The sequence below is a fragment of the Oxyura jamaicensis genome, chromosome 5 (assembly GCF_011077185.1).
Source record: "Oxyura jamaicensis isolate SHBP4307 breed ruddy duck chromosome 5, BPBGC_Ojam_1.0, whole genome shotgun sequence".
Taxonomy (NCBI): domain Eukaryota; kingdom Metazoa; phylum Chordata; class Aves; order Anseriformes; family Anatidae; genus Oxyura; species Oxyura jamaicensis.
Window position 1 is genome coordinate 32,046,673 of NC_048897.1, and position 17,384 is coordinate 32,064,056.

The 17,384-nt window shown below is 38.7% G+C and overlaps 1 protein-coding gene across 1 annotated transcript in view; it reads right to left on the reverse strand.

The window, feature by feature from the left end:
- Nucleotides 1-15,747, reverse strand: part of ANGEL1 (angel homolog 1) — a 188,393-nt gene extending 172,646 nt beyond the window's left edge. The window contains exon 1 of the mRNA XM_035328253.1: nt 15,733-15,747. The gene's annotated coding sequence lies outside the window, so the exon portion shown is untranslated. The remainder of the gene's footprint in view (nt 1-15,732) is intronic.
- Between the last annotated feature and the right edge of the window lie 1,637 nt (nt 15,748-17,384).

The following is a 17,384-nucleotide window of genomic DNA, read 5'->3' on the forward strand; positions in this document are numbered from 1 at the left end:
TTTTAATATATTATTACATACTTTTCCATAAATTTGTGGGTCAGAATAGACTTTTAAATCCTATAGATAGGTCTCAGACATATCAAAATCTATTAAATTCCACTCTGTGCTAAGGTACTAAATTATTTTCACAAAAGTACCTCCAAAAAACCCATCCTGTTTTGATTTGAAGGCTATTCATAATTCTTCAGAGAAACTTTCAAACCTTTCTCTTAGGAGATAAAGAATCTCCATCTTGCTCTGCAGTTTATCCCCTCATTCATTCCTTCAACAAAACTGAGTTAGTTTCTAATGCAACTTTATCCGGGCTCATGTTCCAGCACAAAAGGAAGTTGTGCCTATCTCCCCTAAAATGAGCTGCCCTTTAGGATGTGGTGTTTTTCCCATGGGGAAGTATTTATACATTGTAATCACAAAACCGTTTCTCTTATTCTTGATGAACTAAGCAGACTGGGCCTTTCGGTTTTCAAACTACAAACCGCTTCTCCAGAATTATTTCTGTGGTTCCGTACCCACTCAAAGTGCTCACTGTTCTTTTTAAAATGCAGGCCCCAGAAACATTTTTAAGCTTTCAGTGCCAATTCCATATCCAAAATTTAAGTAACCTCTCAAGTGGTCTATTTCCTATTCAAATGACCCGACTTTGCCAAATCATTACACTGGGAACTCATGTTGAATCATTTGTCTGCCGTGACTTTGAAACCTTGTTAGAATCATCGTTTTCCAGGAAACGATTCCTTTCCCAACTGACCACCAGACAGTATGTTCTCTGTCCCTAAATATACGACCTTGCTTTTGGCAGCATTAAAATAAAACTTTGAACACGTACAACTTAATCAAACAGGCCACACAATCCTGCAGGAATACCCTGGCTTCATTAAGTATTGACCATTTCTCCCATCTTTATGTTACCCACAAATTTAACCAAATATGTTCATTACTATTTATTTATTAAAATAATGAGGAAGATATTGAATAGAATTAGAGTTCCTCTAGCCTACTGATAGCATTAGTATCAGTCCCTGCACAAAGTAAACTCCAATCATGATGACTCCCTGTTGACGTTTTTGAGCTCCAAGCTGTTAAACCAGAGCACCATGTGCCTTTTTTACTCTCTATAGGGTTCCTTCTTGAATTCAGATGTTTTTTTAGTATCAGTTCAAAAACCTACTTAGAATCTGTATATATTTCTTATTTAAATTAGGAAACATATAAATGTCAATCATATTTCTTTGGTTATACTGATTTTCTGTAAAACTACTTTGATTGGCATTCATTATGTTCCCATCCTTTAATTCTTTTTTAATAAATCCTCAGTAACTCCCCATTATTTTGGCATGGACTGATGCCAGGCTAACAGATCTGTAATTACTTGCGTCAGTCTGCTTACCTTCTAGAATTACCTTATTACTTTTCCAGTTTCATGGAATAAATAATTAATTAAGGGCAAATGCAAATGACATCATATGGACTTGTGTTGATCTCTAGAATCCCAGAATGGTCTAGCTTGGAAGGGACCACTGATCCCAAGTTAAAGGGGGTTGGACCCTGTAATAATAGCGTTCTAACCTTAAAATTCACACTACATGCCACTGTCAGTCAGACTGCACTAACAAAATCCCTGGTCATGATGGTAAACGGCAATGTAGGCTAAAGGGTAGAGGTGAGGAAGATGCACTTTGCTACTAGATTTCAAATCTATTTTGACAGCAGAAGAACAATGGGTCTCAGGTTTAGTTATATGTTCTATTAATTAGAGACTTTCTTATTCTCCCTTTTTGTTTACCCCTTCTGGTTTGTGCTGTTATTCTCATGTGTTAATAAATATTGTGCCCCTACCTGACCCCTCACTGTCCTTTCCTATTTATTCCTTTGCATTCCAGGTAGCTTGCTTTCCCTCTCCTCCATTCCCCCTCTTAGCAAGAAGTAGTTTTAAGGCACAAGGAGAAAGGCCTACCAGTTCCCTCTCTGCTGCCATAGCACTCCAGAAGAACAATGTCTGGGAAAATTATGGTCCATGTTGGAGTGTGGTCAGAGAGGGTTTGGAAATGGACCATTCTTACTCCATTTAGGGAGGAGAACCACAGGGGAAGGAAGATCTGTAGAGACAGAATGCTCAGCGGGCTTGGCTGCCAGATCCTGACAAACGGTTCCAGAAGATTTTAGAACAGTAATTTTCAGAGATTAACAGTTCAACCAAGCTCATCTAAATTGCCACAGAGGGATACTAAACTTGCTGAACAGAACTGCATATACGTTGCAGAACTGACATCTTACCAGATTTAGGTATCTATCCACCGTGATTCCAACCTTCACAAAGTGTGACGTAACTTCTTTGCAAATGTCACATATAAAGTCTGTAAGTGTTAAAGGAAGGAAAAAACATAGGCTTAGAGCCTTCTTAATAAATTCCTGCTACTTTTCTCTAATTTAGACCAAAATTTGACATTTGTATTAGCAATCAGTGAAGCTGGCTAAATAACGTTTCTAATTATAAAAAACAATAACAATCTAAAGCCACTTTTTTCCCCACGTGATTCTAGCTTATATTTAGACAAGCCATTTTTTCACTGTGCCTGTAACAGTAGACTTGTATGTTTATAAACCTTTTATCCCTCAAAAATGCTATGTAATAGCTTTTGTAAATACCGTCTTTGTAAAGCAAAACCAGTAATGTCTGTTGCGTTCTGATCACAGTTCCCTTTGGGCTTGATAGAAATTTGAATGCCTGTGTTATTTGTGATGAAAGTGTAGAAACCTTTTAGATCTTCTTTCCTTTGACAAAAAGGTGACATAATACTGCCTGGATGGTGTAAAATGGATTTCCAGGTGTGCTTAGGTCACTTCATGCAATGCAGGCCATCATCTTATTGTAAATGAAAATCAGGCCAACAATTTTCCATGGTGTTCATCTGAATGCTGTTGGGAAGATGAAGCATCAATCCTCTACGTTTAATCAAGCAAATATGAGACTGATGGTTGCAGGTGAGTATTTGAACTTCTGAAATGTGCCATATGACAGTGTTGGATGCTACATAATTTCACAATTCTATTTTTGAAGAGTATTGAACATCTACCACGCAAAAATTTAAAGTGATTTTTAATGTAAATAGCTTTAATCTCTTTATTGCCATCATTATAACAAAGGCAAAGAACCCTTTCATGTTTTTCTTTTGAACTAGTGGGCAATATCTATTCCAACCTGGACATGACATTCTTTGCTTTTCTTTTCAGACATAAAATCGATAGCATTCAGTAGGAACTCATTTTTCTCTATGGATACTTGTATCCATTATTGGATCATTTCTCATGTGCAATGAACCATCTGCTGTAACGTCAAAGTTGATTCTTTTAGTTGTTCCTTTAATTTTTTTCTTCTGTCTCTTCACTTGCACTATCTAATATGAAACCACAAATTTAAATCTGTCTGAATGAGTGTATTCAGGGCAAAGTGCTTCAATCATTTTTAAATTGCTCATTTTGTGCTACACTGAAGGTGATGTTTTTAGAAGAAAAGAAGGTTGCAACTTTCTATCAAGTTCAAGCCTTTGCCTTCATTTCTTTCTTCTCTTTCTTTTTTTTTAAGGTGCAGTCGCCAATTGATCTGTCATATTGTGGTTTTCAAAGATGAACTGAGAATGCTCTGAAAGGAGGTTGCTGTTGAAGAGCTGCTGGAAGACCTGGAGTAGAGAATTACATTTTCATTGTGGCTAACTTTCAATGACACTGAAGATGTCTCACTTGGAAGATCATCAAACCCATGTTTTCTCTTCCACTTCAACAGACAAAGCTTTATTCATTTGATGTGGAGAATCTGAAGAAACTAATTTTCTTTTTGAAATAAGTGTGAATTCTTTTTATCTTGTGATTTAACAACTCTTGACAATGCTTACATTTCACTTCAGAAAAATTAGCTGTTTTCCTAACTTCAGTCCTTGCAATCATTTTTTCCCACTAAGTCTTTTAGTATTCTCTTTCTCAACCCAGCCTAATATACGTGGAAGTTTACTAATAAGTACTTCTAAATTGCCTATTTGTTGTATTAATAAAAAAGCTTTCACATTCACTGTAATTAGCATAAAAATAACCATTTCTTGAATTTAGCACTGCAAAGAATGAAAATAAGATGTGCTAATCATGGTCTCCAATGCTTTGCCTTTCATTAATTTCTAGCAGATCAAATCCATCCCTCATTACTTGATGTTCATATCTATTCTCTCCTTCACAACCTCTTTCCCTGTTCTCCCATGACTAAGAATATCACATATTCCCTGTAATGCTTCCAGTTCTGTTACTATGATAATGCTTAGTACAAATAAAAAGCATTTTGTTCTTTTGAAATATGTATTTTGCAAAGATTTCGTGCACAAAACAGAGGCAGGAATACAAGTGAAAGGAGACAACTTCTGGAAGAGTGTATTATTTGGGAGTTTCTTTGCTAGAAAAAACAAACAAACAACAACAACAAAAAAACTGTTTTTCCAAGTCACTGGAGGTCTGGAACTTGTTTTGCATTTAAAAGTTCAACATTCACAGTGTTGTGACTTATCACCATGCTACCGAGCTAAAAAATAATGCTCTGAGTTCTCTTTTTGTAAGTAGAGTGCAGTGTTAAGGCATTGTGATCTCCTTTGATGAGAAGATGCTTTACACTGAAATTGCAATTTCTCCCTTGGCTACTGATGATTTTCAGAAGTTTGTTAGGTGGAGCCAAGAATTTCTTACTAAATTAGAAGCCAGTGTAAAGCTCTCAATGCAGTACCTTAAACAGCTAATGAAGGAAAGACACGAGGGAAAGCAAAAATGACAATGGATTACAGATGATGGTGACTTCTAAAGTGAAAATATGGAAGTTGGCTTTGGTTAAAATATCTACTACATATAAGTCTAACAGGTCCTGCCCCCAGCTCTGCACAGTACTTTACAGACACAAAGTCCTCCCAGCACTTGTATTATACAAATCAAAATTCCCTTTTCCTTCTTATATATTTTTTTGAAGTGAATAGTGGCGAAAAATGTTTGGTTGCTATCACTGTTGCCTGAAGCACTTGGCATATTCACAGCATTGAGGCAGCCAAGGTTGGAGAAGGGCAAACTTCTGACAGACTGACATAAGATGACACTGGAAAGGGCCTTGAAAGCTCAACTCATCTATTTACTGTCCTAATGCAGTATAGAAATATCAACAATCAAACAATATCAACATAAAGAACTGCAATAATAGAGATTGGATATCACCTCTTGGCAATATCTTCCCGTGCTTCATTATTTAGAAAATTCCTCAAAATATCTAACCTGAATTTCTCTTGTTGCATTTTAAACCTCTTGTTTCTTGTCCTATCCATGCTGAACGTGAAGAAAAATAATTCCCTTAATTTCTGGAGCAGCCCAGAAGCCATATCTGAAGACAGGTTTCTCTTCAGACTTTTTTTCCTACAGACAAAACACCAGTTGTTCAAAAGTTCCTTATAAATCATGTTTTAGGTCCTGATCATTCTTGTTGCTCTCCTTTGGACTCACTCTTTAACCCACTTCCTTTGTAAAGTGTAATGCTAAATGCTAACTACGATAATCTAGGTGAGACTTTACTGGTACCGGTACTGAGTACTGAGCCCTTCAGGCTATATTTCTGGTTTTGCATCCTAGGGAGATCTACTCTATCCTCCAGATCCAGTTTTAAAGGACCAGTCCTGTATTTCCTATTCCAAGCTACGAAAGCTGCTTATTCCCACCTAAATATGAAACTTCTCCATATTGAACTGCATCCAGTTTTCCAGATTGCTCCTCCAACTGGCCAAGACCATTCTGAATGTGAATTCTGTCCTCTAACTCACTGTGACCAGCCTACTGCCATCTGCAAACAGAATAAACATGCTCTGTATTCCATCTCCAAGTCACTACTGAAAATACCACATAGTACAAGACGCAGGAGAGACACTTGTACGACCCAGCTGATAGATCCTTCCAGTCTGCCAGTGCTAATTGCTTCCGCTATTTTTCTACTACTATTGCTGACTATTGTTTGAGGATCCTTTCTGAATAATTCTGCACTCCTCTTACAATCACGGTGTTCATACCAAGTCTTCCTGTTTTGCTTATAAGAATGTGCTATGTATCTATGTCAGGTAAGCGTTATCAGAGACCTTGCTGGAGTCATGACACTGAGCATCTCTTCATCTATTATTTCACTCCTGTTCACAGCACTATTAGCTCAAACCAGAAGGGAAACAGATTGATTTGACATGGGCTGCTCTCAACATATCCATTTTGCCTGTTAGAGCCATTTCTTTTCTGTCTTCCAGATGTTTCCATATAACTCATTAGATTATTTGCTCTAGTATTTTTTTTAGGAATTGAAGTTAAAATGACTAACATAAAATTCCCTGGCTCTTCCTTTTTACCTTTTATGTGCTACATTTGTCCTTTTTCAGTCTCTTACAGCCTTAGCAGCCATCTCCAGGTTATCAGAGATGCCTGCCGACAGCTTTAAATAGCTTTGGCCAGCTTTCTAAATAAGCTGGAGTCCATTTTATAGAGGGTGTAAGATCATACCCCTTTGTTTTTGATAATAATTGTATTAGCTACGTGATTGCAGTAGACTTTTAGTGAATGCTGAAACAAAAAAGGCATTAAATGTTTTGGTCTAAGACATCTTACGTTACGACTTTTCTCTCTCAACTGAGTATTGAATAGTTGTTCAATCTTATTCATTGCAGAATTCAAGTAGAAACCTAACAACCATAAAATGCAATGTTCTTAAAAAAAAAAAAAAAAAAAAAAAAAAAGATATTTTTAAGCTGGACAATTATAAAAGGCTTCTTGTTCCTCTTAATTATAACGTCTTCTGTGTCTTATTCTCTTTTTATTTCTGTCTCCACATACTTATACATTCCTTTATACTAATCCTAGTAATCTCACATAATTTTCATTTCCTGTATGACTTTTTCACGTGTTTGAGGTCAATGTATATGATTTAGCCAGATGATTTTTACTATACTTGCTATTCTTTCCTTTCATTGGGATTGTTAAACTCTGAATGGCTTGTTTTTCATCAGGAAATGCTTAATTCCTTTATTCCTTCAAACTTTGCTTCCATGAGATGTGATCTTCCAGTATCCTGAGCTTGCTGATATTTCTCAAAATACTTTTTCAGTCTTCCCTCCTTTCTTTCAAAAGGATCAATGCTTTTATTTCACATCCACGCAGGCTCTCTTCAGCTTTCACATTCTCATCCACATCCCATTTAGCACAAGGCTGCTGCAGGGTGTATTCTAACCTCTCTTGTTGCTTTCTCTGCTTTCTTTACCAAGATTGCCACCAAAACCAAATCACAGAACCAGAGTGGCTGAGGTTGGCAGGGACCCCAGGAGGACATCTGGTCCATCCTCCCTGCACAAGCAGGGCCACCCAGGACCATGTCCTCTCCAAGAAGGAGATCTTCAAAAGATCTTCCACAACCTCTCTGGGCAACCTGTGCCTGTTTTAGCCATTACTAAACCAGCTGAGTTGGAGTTTTGCATTCAGAATTTCTGTTTCTCTTCATATACTTGATTTCTATCTTTAAAGGGACATTTCTAGATATGGAAGGACATTTGGACTTTTGACCACCTGCTTAGCCTGTCATCAAGGGAGAAATTACCACCCATTCTCCTGGAACTGTGTTTATTCATATTTTTCAATTAAAAACAAACTGACAAAACTTTTCCTTACGTGCATTCACCACTAGGGTTTCTTTTGGTGACCCTCAGTCTAAGATGAGATGTGGCTTTTGCTGCTATATGCCATGAGAGGAAGGAGTGGCACCTATAGGTCAGGTTTAGTAGCAATTGCTATATATAAAAGAAAAAGGGGAAGAATATTTGGGCTTAAAATTGGAAATGAGTGAGAAATCTCACTTTTTTATTATTATTATTTTTTTTTCCTCTCTACTCTCCTACCTATTTGGGCATTGTCTAATTCTGCTCTACTACCTAGGTGGATATTGAAGAATGTGTACCTTCCTTCTGCATTATATAAGTGTGGCTTTAACCCAAGTGAAGACAGAGTTATAGCACGAGTTCACACTAACAGGTTGAAGTATACTTGCAGATTAAAACCTTTTTTTTCCCTGGTGAAGACATCACCCCAGTAACGTGAACTGTGGCACATCATTTATCCACCCTTTAATTTTTGGTTGCCCAGCTGTAAAATGACTATAATAATAGTTATCTACTTCATAAGTGGGGTGTTTGTCTTAAGGAATATTTATAAACCCATTAAGATCCTCATAAGATAAGTGCTACAAAAAGCAAAGGATGATTATTAATAATGCCCACTCAGAACGATGCTTGTATCTTGGTGATAACTTTATCCCTAAAATCACTAGAAGATTTAACAGCTTACAGAAAATGCTGAAATGAGGCAAATCTTCCCTCATCTCTGCAAAGCATCTTGCTGCACTGAGAGCTCCAGCACACATCTGTCATCTGGAGGCCAAGCAGGCCTTCCACGATTCCAGGAAATCAATTCCAAAGACTGTAGATTGTCAGTTGCTTGTACACTGGAGGCCGTCCAGGCAGCAGATTAAATTGTATGAGAAAATTGTAGCAGGCTCTAGACTGCACGTAATGGAGACCCCCAGTGACCTTTCTGAGGACTTGGGAAACATGCATTGAAATTACCAACAGGCCCCTTTGTAACACCAAAACAGCATACTGAACTTCTCTTACGCGTCACACAGGGTCATTCACAACCGAGCTATTTCTGAAGAAGAAAAACAAACCAGAAAATCTAATCACCATCCTTTCTTCTTGTAGAGAATGTACAGGGATCCCAGAGCTGCATTATTTGTAGGACAAAAAAAAAAAAAAAAAAAAAAAAGAGAGAGAGGAGTTGGTACTTGTGAAAGCCTCAGTCTTTAGCAGTCTTTAATGGGGCTACTGTTCCCGAATCTTTCACCCCTGAGATTTCAGCAGAATACCCAAAATACTGGCCAAAATGATCGCTGATGCTAAAGGCTGATTTAGAAGTGTAGCCGTTTCAGTTTTGTTGTTTTATTCAACCCCTGTTGACTACCCTCTAGTTTTTGGTTTCATTGTTTCTAGAGTACCCTTGACATGGCCAGAGTTCAAACTGCTAATGTGACCCTTTCAGTGCTGCTCACTTGGGGGTTCAGGCTATAGTGTGCAACTCGCCTTGTCGCGAACATGAACACTGCAGGTACACAAAGAACCTAATCCCTTTTGAAAATGATGTTTTGCCATGCTAGTGAAGGGCGATTTACATAAAATGCTGATTATTACTTCTGATCAACCTTGGATTTCAAAAACTGGGAAGTTAACAACCCTGAATTCTACTTTCCTATTCATCGGGGCTTCAGTAGGCAGGCCGCTCCAGCTCGCCCCTGAATAGGACTCCTACTCCTTCAGAATGCGGCACAGCTTAACGTAGATGTGTGGGGTTTTAAAATCTACAAGAAAAGAAATTCATTAGGAAAGAACATTTTAAGCAGATGGAGGGAGCACGCTGGTGGTGGTGGTAGGGGGCTGTGTTGTTTTTAATAGCCCCTTCGACATTACATACATAGAGAAAAACGAGGTTTTCCTTTGATAAAAGATCATATGGAATGAGTTGCCAAACTGCCCATGACTTAAGCTTTGTATCTATCTCCAAAGCAGCTTTTAGGGTATCAGACCAAGCCAGTTCTTAGCCTTACAGTGAGGCTCTACAACCCCTCTAAGGCACATGATCAGAGAGGGAAATGGTGAACAGGAACTGCCCTTATCTTCCTCCTGTTTTATTGACACTACCACAGACTTCTTATATGACCTTGGCCAAGTTTTTAAATCTATCTTCTAGTTCCCCATGTGCTATTTGGGGTTAATAATTCCCCATGTCAGAAGTGCCTGGGTATAAATTCATTGCAAAATGAATTTAATGCTAAAACTTGTAAGTAATATAATCTTCCAAAGAAAATTATATTTCCGCTAAAGTGGCAATTGCTCTAATGATTATAAAGTAGCCTTGTTTATATTTTTAACTTTCTGCTTTATCAGAGATGCTGGTCTGATCTGTCTGTACGTTGTACCTTCTGCATTCATTTATACACCAGTAATTTTCTGCCACACATATTCAATATTTTTACACATTTTGATCACCTGTAGGTGACTACTTTTGGTGCTGAGCATTGTAGAATTAGACCTCCAATGTTCTCAGGAGGAAAGATGGGGAGAAAGGTATGGAGCAGTGATCCCTGCACACGCACAAAAAGAAAATCTCCGGGCTGAATGAATGAAGAATGGAATGAAAGGCATATGAATATGAAGAGGAGACTTTCAAAGACTGTTTTAGCCACAGGCCTTTTCATGTCAAATATCTGGTGCACCCAGGCTGTAAAAAGCAAAGCAGGAATTTCTAGGATCAATTTCACCCCTTTGACTCATCCCCTTCCTTTGCCCATTTGCTCTCACAAGACAGGACCAGAGTGTGCAACAGGAAACCAAGCAAAAACAATACAAGAAAAACACATTTTAATTTTAGCCACACAGCTGCCTCTGGGTTCTTTAAATACACTCCCCTCTAAGTGCTTCCATACACCAAGCCATCCGAGTGCTCTAGACAGGCTGAGTCTCAACTGCAAACTCATTCCACAGCTAATCTCTGTCTGGCACTGCTACAGCACTCAAACCAAGCTGGTCAAATGCCCAGTTGGGCAAACTGGGTCCTTATCCAAGTGCCCTTTGGCGGCCTCTGTTATGTGGCTTTAAGTGACGAGCTACAGTCCCCGCATTCTTTGGGCAGAAACAAGTTTTTAGACAGGGACTAAAAACAACCTCTTTTCCCCTTATCATCTCCCTCTGCACATTAATACACAGCACAAGAAACCAAAAATATCTTTTGAAGTCGTGCCTGTGAGTGACACTGTGCCCTAGTATAATGTGACGGGTGACCTATTCTCCTTGTGCCAGGCTGCGTGTAGCCTTGCTGTCTGGAAAACTATCTGGGGAATTTAAGGACTACTGAGAGAAAAATGGGAAATCTAAAAGCCCAGTCACATACTCAGTTCTTCATCTCGGGTTGTTTTTTTCCTTTGGCTTTTGAAGGTGAAACATAAACCACCTCTGAATTTCAGAAGTTTTTTACTGCCATCATGTGGAGAATTTCCTACTAAAATGAAAAACTCTCTTCCCTGGCTGGATATCATTTTTCCTGCCCTTGGCAAACTGAAACATCTAATTCAGGTTTACATCTGCAAAGGGCTAGCCCTGGAGCCACAAATGCCATAAACATCTGCTAAATATTCTACCACCCTTAGTATACTTTGTTCTTGCCCTGCAGAAGCAGGGCGTTTGTTGGCAGAGCAGAGCTGGTCAGAGCACGACAGCCTGGGTATGCCTGCCATTTCTGATATTCCATTACAGGTTTCTTTCCACCGGCTGCACGAACACACAAACATCTTGTAGCAGTGCTATTTCATTCCATGAAGCAACGACACAAATGAAAACAGTATTAGAGAAGGGTATTACAAATCCGGTTTATATAAATTATTGTAGGATCCGAAATTTACATTGTTCAGGCATTACTGTTCCCTCTATGCAATCCTCCATTTTATCTGATCGCCGTTAACAATAGCACTTGAGGAATTTGATAGAATTTTTAAAACAGTTCCAGCAGGCTGTACGTTTATGGGGTCATATTCATTTTAATAAAAGAAGTATTTAATAAAAGAGCATTTCCACTTTCCAGGACGTTCCAAGATTTCAAAAGTTTTGACCAAAACCAGTGACTACATTTCAATTCAAAACAGCATCATGGAACATCACCCAATTTGGTTTTTATTTTGTTTCCTTTTAGCTTTGTACTGTAGTGATTAACATTGCATTTAGTACCGTAGAAGTCAAAAGAAAATATTTAGGTGATTTTTCAGTGAGCTTTTCAGCAATACTAACACATTTACCCTAAAGGTTTTACTCCTGTTAAATCAATACAATCTGAAAGACAAATATTGTCAGAAAAATTTCAAGCGGCGGTTAATTTTCCCCAAAACATGCAAATTAGTGGCCCTATTTTTACAACTGGCTAGCCCTCAATAGCTCCTCCTGAATTCAGCACAAGAGAAACCAGCCCTGCGTGTTGTTTAGGAATCTAATTGGTATCTTCTGTCCATTCTGCTAGCTCCCTTGAAACCTGAACTTTTCCTTAGTTTCTCCCTGAAGAGAGGCTGGCAAATATACTCATTAGGCTCAGCGAGACCCAGAAATGACTCCAGACCAAAAGCATGTTCCAGCTGATATCGACATCCTCCTGTACAACCAGACCTCTTCAGAAGAGCTGCTACATTCAGTAGTTGGTCTGAAGATCTGTGAGGACTGCATTCAAGGCACTGCCTTCTACTAGTCTCATAAAAATCCATTCACTTTTGGCTTCGTTATAGATAGGTCGTTGGAAAAATCCACCCTCAGCAGCTTTAGCTTCATCTGCTCCTACAAGAAAGCCCTCCCAACTCTCGTAGCCTTGGACACAAACTGTTCAGTGGCTGTCTGTGCAGCGTAGATTTCCAAGCTAAAGGTAAAATGGATCCCTCTATGTCCCCTATCACAGAGGGTCATATTTTACCCTGGGAATCAGAAGCCAGATGTACATATGGCTCTAGTAATTCTGTATGTTTCACTGTCATATTAACAAGCAAAGCCCCAAGCACTATAAGAGAACCCAGAGATGAATTCAGCCATCTAAAGTAACAAACCTACAGGGAAACTGAGTCACAAATGGCACCCGAGCTTTTGGGGAAGCCTATATCCAGTCCGTACCCTGGGCTCTGTGCTATCTGTATTATGAGGCAGAGCACACAGCTGCATCAACGTTACTGCATCATATGATCTCTTTACAGACTAGTTTTTAGAAAACTTAATCCTCCTATGTACAACTAACATGGCTATTCCTTTAATCCTTAGTAGCAGACATACATACTGAAGGGTCAAAGTCCAAATACTCTTCTGCATGAGGTACATTTGTTAGCCTTGCACATAAAGTAATGAATTCTTGCCTTTTCATTTTGCTTTTAAAAATGATAGGAAGTAACTAGCCAAAATCCTTATCACAATAATATTCTCAAATACAGTTATGTGCTCTTCTCATCAATTAGGAAATTACAGATTTGAGATTGCCAGTGCAGCCTTAATTCTGTTACATTATGCATTTGTGCTATCAGGCTATCTTTAATTACCTACTGACATCTTAGTTTTTTCCACCAAACAATGTGTCATTCTGGGAAAATGGCATTGGGAATAAATCAAAACCCTGTAGAGAATTAGGCTGTTGTACTTGCTGTCCTTGCCATATAAATAATGTTGTTTTAAAGGAAGATTTAGGAGTATTTATTGTTATTTTATGTAAATTAAATAAAGCCCTTTTCATTCCGAAGAAAAAATGTCCACAGTCCTTGATTGGACCAAGTTTGACGTTCTCCATCTATGCAATCCAAAGAGACACGCGACACCCAGTGGTTATTAGAAATAATGCAAGAATGCAGAAAGCCACAGAGACCGCGAAGGTACTTAGCACCATTCTCAGGTTCACAAAATTAAGATGCAAATAGAAAAATGAAGGCATTGGACAAGTTACAGTCCGTATTAAACAGCCAGTAAAGATGACCTTATCAGACTCAACATTTGTAACACACACACACACAAAAACAACCCAAAGCAACCACCAACACTTAAAACCCAAACCCAAATAATTTTTCATCACCAGGAAAGCGTGCCAACTACCCCACTCTGGAGTAAACAGTATCTTTTATATGACAGCACTGTAAATCCTGTACGTTCCTTCATCAGAAAATAACAATATCATGAGGAGATCTCCCTGACTGCATTGCACCGGTTAAATTAAATACAGCCACCATTCCACACCTTGCACCCTTCCACACACTGGAGACTGTATTGGAGACCCAGAAAAGAGGAAGTCTGCTGGAGGCTATTAGAGAGTATGCTGCCCTCCAAAGTACCCTGGACTGCTGAAGTCTGATGCTGCACAAGTTAAAAGCAGCCCCTGGGGCTGCTCATTTACATATTTTCCCCAAATTCTTATTTGCCCTGAGTCTAGAAGTTGCAAAGGTGGTACTAAAGCTACCTTCATTGTCCTCCAACATAATGCAATAAAGAAGAGAGTCAAGAGCACTGAAGATGCTTGCTTTACTTGTGGTATGCCATCTTTGCTATTCATCCATTGCTGTTAAATAACTTCTATTCTGCTTTCCCTTAATTTGGAGACATTTATGGTAAAGATGTAGTTGCAGGTGGATACTTTAATCTGAAAGATGTGTATTTTGAAAAGGAAGCATTGGTAGATAAACTTTAAACGTAGAAGAAAAACAAGTCAGTGCTAAAATACTTCTCTAGAGAAAAATCGTATTAAATGAAAGCTGAGTGAAACTCTATGACCTGTGAAAAATTTAGGTCAGCATAGGTGATCACAAAATACCTTTCATGCTTTAATACTTATTAAATAATATATTAATAATAATAAATAATAATAATAAATAATAATAATAAAACTGTATGTGGGATGTCTTTTTAAACAGATTTGGAAGTTAAATATTGCTTTAATGTACAGCAACCCAGCTAACACAAATGTGAAAGGACACATGTCTGAGATCTAGCGCCCCTCTGCTGAAATGTGAAGCAAATACTTGTATCCATATCTATTCATTCTTTGGTTAAGACTGACAAAAACTTAAAGGCATAATTTGAACAATATTCTTCTATTAGTGTATTAAAATGGCAGAAATGCCAATAATAAAAGGAACCAAGATATCTGTATCAAATACAGAAGCTGGACTTTGGTTCAATGAAGTGAGATGTATAAAGCTATTTACTTGCTGGCTAATTTAATGCAATACCTACTGAAGTGTTATTTTGTTAGTGACAGCAAAAGAAATCAACGAATGTATAAAGAAAAAAGACTGAGTACTTGTTGTTTTCAGATAAACACCTAACCTCTCCATTTCAGACCACGTATTTTGAAACCATGTTCTTCTGACCTGGTTATGCTTTACTTCCGCAGTGTGTCAAAAATTTCTTTCTGCTGCTGAGTTAGGACAAAAGATTCATTGTTCCATAAGCATACATACAAAGTCCATGCACCATCATCTTTAATTATTCAGTTAACACTTAAGACCTATTATTTAACTGCTTCAATGGATAAATACTCGCTTTTGTCCCTCTGAAGTCATCAAAGATTATTTCTGCATCTTTTCCTGGAAGAAGAGATTTAACACCTCTTTTAAAAAATTTAAATGTTGGAACACCTAAACTGAGTAAACATGCGGTCATACTTTACCAGTGTTCTTTTCACTTTTTTCCTGTTGCATTACCAAAATAAACAAGGAAGTGAATGAAAAGTTAACATTCATTTGCCAAAACGCTCACCTTTAGGATAAACAAACAAACCACAGTGCAGCATATGAAAAAAGGAAAATATCCTGTTGTCACTGACAGTGATCACTGAAAGCACACAGTAAATGAGACTTTGTATCAATGAAGAATCAAATGAAATAAAGGAAAAATGACATATATTATTAAAAAAAAAAAAAAGTTTAGAGCGGGTGATAATGCTCAATATAACCCTAAGGTTTAATTCAACTGAATTCAGGGAGAATTCAGGTGGTAAGATTTAATTTATTTAAAACAGAGGTTTACCTTGACTATCTGAGAAAAATTCTCTATGAAGAAGACAGTAGTTCAGTTCTCCTACCTGTTGTCTCTTGGATGAAGGCCTGGTTTCACACAGTCCAGGTCTGTTCTGAATCACCCGAACTGACAGGCAGGTTGTCTCACATATACAGGTTGCTGTCTGACGAGCTGTTTTCAGCGTGCACCCACGGGCACTCCATAGCCTGAAAAATCTGGTCTCTGTGGACATCAGTGAGGGTTGTTTCTGGGGATGTGGCAAGCAGGTCCATGCCTGAGCAAACACCATGATGCAACAGCATTCTTAACATGCTTTTCCTCAGAACCCAAACATCTGAAACTGTAAGGGATCCAAATCCACAGCCTAGATATCATACATCTCACAATACTGTTCAGATGTACTCAGAGCCAGCTCTGGTATTTAAATACTTAAAAATGCATTCTAGAAGTATGTGTAACTACCATTCTCCCACAGCACTCTGAATTAGTAGGACTAGAACCCATTCTGTCACTTTTTCAAAATGGCAATGTCATTTCACATCGTCCCAGGCATTTTTGTTTGATTTGTAGGTGACACATTATTAGCGAGGCTGTGCTGAGATTAAAGGTCCTTTTCTTTTTCAATCAGTGATTATTAGATCACGTTGATCTTTGAAAGAAGCACATTTCAGGTTTTTTTTTTTAACAAGACCATCATAACAATCAAAGTATTTCTTTCATATATTGCTATTCAGGGAAATCGTTGTTGCTCAGCCCTTCTACACAACCCTTTTCTGTTCTCTCATGAAATTGCTTTTCATCTCCAAATGCGAACTATGCAAACTATTCTGAGGGACTTCTGGGTGCTGGCAGTGTTTATGGAGTTCTTAGAACAAGAATGGACATTCTTGCTGTATTCATTGACAGAGAAGATTCACTTCCACCTGCTCACTCCACCAGTGTGCCCTGGCAGCCCGGAGGGCCAACCGTATCCTGGGGTGCATCAAGCACAGCATTGCTAGTCGGTCGAGGGAAGTGATTGTCCTGTTCTGCTCTGGTGCAGCCTCACCTCGAGTATTGTGTGAACTTCTACGCACCACAGTACAAAAAAGATGTAAAACTATTGGAGAGTGTCCAGAGAAGGGCTGCTAAGATGGTGAAGGGCCTAGAGGGGAAGACGTACGAGAGACAGCTGAGGTCACTTGGCCTGTTCAGCCTGGAAAACAGGATGCTGAGGGGAGACCTCATCGTGGTCTACAGCTTCCTCACGAGGGGGAGTGGAAGGGCAGGTGCAGATCTATGTCTCTTTAGTGGCCAGCAATAGGACCCACGGGAATAGTGTAAAGCTGCGACAGGGAAGGTTCAGGCTGGGTATCAGTAAGAGGTTCTTTGCTGAGAGGGTTGTCACGCACTGGCACAGGCTCTGCAGGGACGTAGTCACAGCACCAAGCCTGTCAGAGTTTAAGAACCATTTGGACTGTGCTCTTAGTCATATGGTCTGAATTTTTGGGTAGACCTGTATGGTGCCAGCAGTTGGATTAGATGATCCTTGTGCGTCCCTTCCAACTTGGGATATTCTATGATTCTATTCAGGGACATCATTGTCACTGCTCAGTCCTTCTACACATCCCCTTTCTGTTTTCTCTCATGAAATTGCTTTTCATATCCAAATGCAAAATATTCTGACAGACTTCTAGGTGCTGGCAGTGTTTATGGAGTTCTTAGAACAATAATAGC